This window comes from Pinus tabuliformis, chromosome 5_1, assembly GCF_031772625.1.
Source record: "Pinus tabuliformis cultivar Carrire ecotype Pingquan chromosome 5_1, CPIR1, whole genome shotgun sequence".
NCBI lineage: Eukaryota > Viridiplantae > Streptophyta > Pinopsida > Pinales > Pinaceae > Pinus > Pinus tabuliformis.
In genome coordinates, this window is record NC_142305.1 from 996,327,456 (window position 1) to 996,330,020 (window position 2,565).

The following is a 2,565-nucleotide window of genomic DNA, read 5'->3' on the forward strand; positions in this document are numbered from 1 at the left end:
TCTACTTTAAAGACTAGTTGTAATGTTTTGCTCTTTCTAACTCTCTGCCTCTAACACATAGTACTGTGTAAAGCACGATTAGAAAGTAGTTAAAGATTAGTCTAAAAAGTACCCAAAGCCAGCTGCAAGTTATTAGTATTCTGATCTCTAAAAGATAGACAATTTATAATAAAGAGACCATTCATATGTTAGCAGACAACTTTGAGAAATAAAACTAAAAATCAGCTATGAAAATAAAGTAAAGGCAGCAACTTAGAATCTGTCAACTGAAACTACCACTAGATATAAAGCAAATACACAACACACAAGCAATCCCGGGTTAAAAACCTGCAAAAGAACAATGCTGATCAGCTTAAAATAAAGGCTGTAAATGAAATAACATGAAAGTAAATTACGCTGTACATGTGTCAAGAAAAGGAAATGCTGAATAAAAATAAGGAAATGCTGAGCATAAAATACTATACAAGGCTAACATGAACAGGGGCCCTCCATTCATATAACCCAAAGAAGACTCAAGGTATTGAAAACTTCAGAACAGCACTGCTTCTATTACTCCATGTGCAGAAAATTACAGTCAAGAGTGCTAGAACAACACTATCAAAACAGAGTCTTGGAATGCACTAAAGTTATAACAAGTTCATAAAACACAGCAACTAAAAAGTAACATAAGCGTACGCAGACGCAAGTTTTTATAGGCATCTGAAAGATGGCCTAATGCGTACAGCTAAAACTGAAAAATAAACTAACTGTCATGCGTAATTAAGGTTCAATAACACGTCATAAGCCTGCGTGGATGAGCTGGAGGTTCTGGTCGTTATGGGCATTGAATCCAGAGTTGGATTATGTCCCCCACAACCTGCGTAACACGGATAAATCACCATTTGAACTGACGTGACCCAACAGCTTACGTATCACCGTTAAGCTGCCTTTGTTGACTGTAACTTGAGCCTCGTTGACCGGAGGTACAGATGACGTGGATGGCTGAAAAAATAGCACAGGAACCTCGAGCACCTTGATTCCTAAGTACCCATGTGGCTGGTTTGGCAAAATGACACGTGGAACCTTGAGATTAACAAAAAGGCTGCGGGATCATCAGATTGCTGTGGAATCAGCAGATGGCTGCGGAATCAGCAGATGGCTGCGGAATGCCTGTAAATATGTCAAAATCTAAACAAAACAGTCACACATTAGCAAAATTCCTTAATCATGCTTAAAGTCATATAATGTAATGATCTGGGTTGGTTTGCAAGGAAAATGAGGCAAAAGTGAGAGATGAATGAGGGAAAATTGTAGGTAATGGTGGATAATCAAGTGTAAAGTAGAGGCTCTACAGATTCCATAATTGATGTGGGTCAGGATGATACACATGATGAAGTGCAGTTGAAAGAAGCACCATTGAAATGGTTTGGAAAGAGATGGTTAGATTTCTTAACCAGTTAAGGCCTTGCATTTCTTTTGATAATTGATGCAAATATTTCCTTATTGATGCATTTCCTTGTTATTTGGATGCATTTATTTTGTCCTAAAAGTATGTTTCATATTGCATGAACCAAGATGTTGGAAAAGTAGAGTTATGTTGACTCACTTAGATGCAGCAAAGATGGAAATTTGCAACTACAAATTTTCATGCATGTTGCATTCTTGAACTTGCATGTTTATGCCAGGAAGGTGTTAAAAAGTTGAGTATGTTGACTCACTTTATTGTAGCAAATTTTGTCATTTCAGCTCTTTAAGTATTGGTACATACCAATGGGATTCTTGTACTTTTTATTGTACTTGTGAGAGAATTGAGAATTGTTATACATGCATCAGAGTTTGTCAGTGTGAATAGTGGAATTTTTAATAGTTTCATTGTGCTTGAACATGCATCAATGATTAACTTGTGTTGGTTGATTGCTTTGTTAACATGTATGTTGTCAACTTGATAATGTTGATCATTTGCACATGCATGAGTGCCAAGTTGTGTGGTCGATTGATTGTTACATGTATGTTATATCGACTTGGAAGAGTTGATTTTGTCTCCAAAGATATAAGGGAGATGTGATGAATTTTTTCTGATGAGAATGTGGAATTCTTGCTGTAAATCATCATGTTGTTGTACACACTTTTGCTCGACTTGAAATTTAGTTGTTTGAAGAATCATGTTTTGTCGGCTTGTGTTTAGTCGATGGTTTATACACCAATATGTAAGAGTACATGGAAATTCTCACATGATGTGACATTTGTTGCTTTGAAGAATCAAAAGGAAGAGGTTGCCGATTTATATTCTTGCATGAGTGTTTTTCAAAGTTAATGGTGTTTCTTGTGACAAGATGTCGCACGATTTTGGAAGTTCCAAGCTTGAGCAAGTGGCTCATGATTAGCCTTCATTGTCAAATCATGACATGAGCAACATGTTAATACTAGAGGATGTGGAATCAAGAAGTGAAAGTGGACAAAAATGCCAAAAAAATTGCAGCCCTCATAAAATATCAAATGGTCTACAATGTGATTTGATGTCTTGACACCAAGAAGCGAAAGAGATGGTGAATGCATTCTTCCAGATGTCGAATTTGGAAAAGTGGA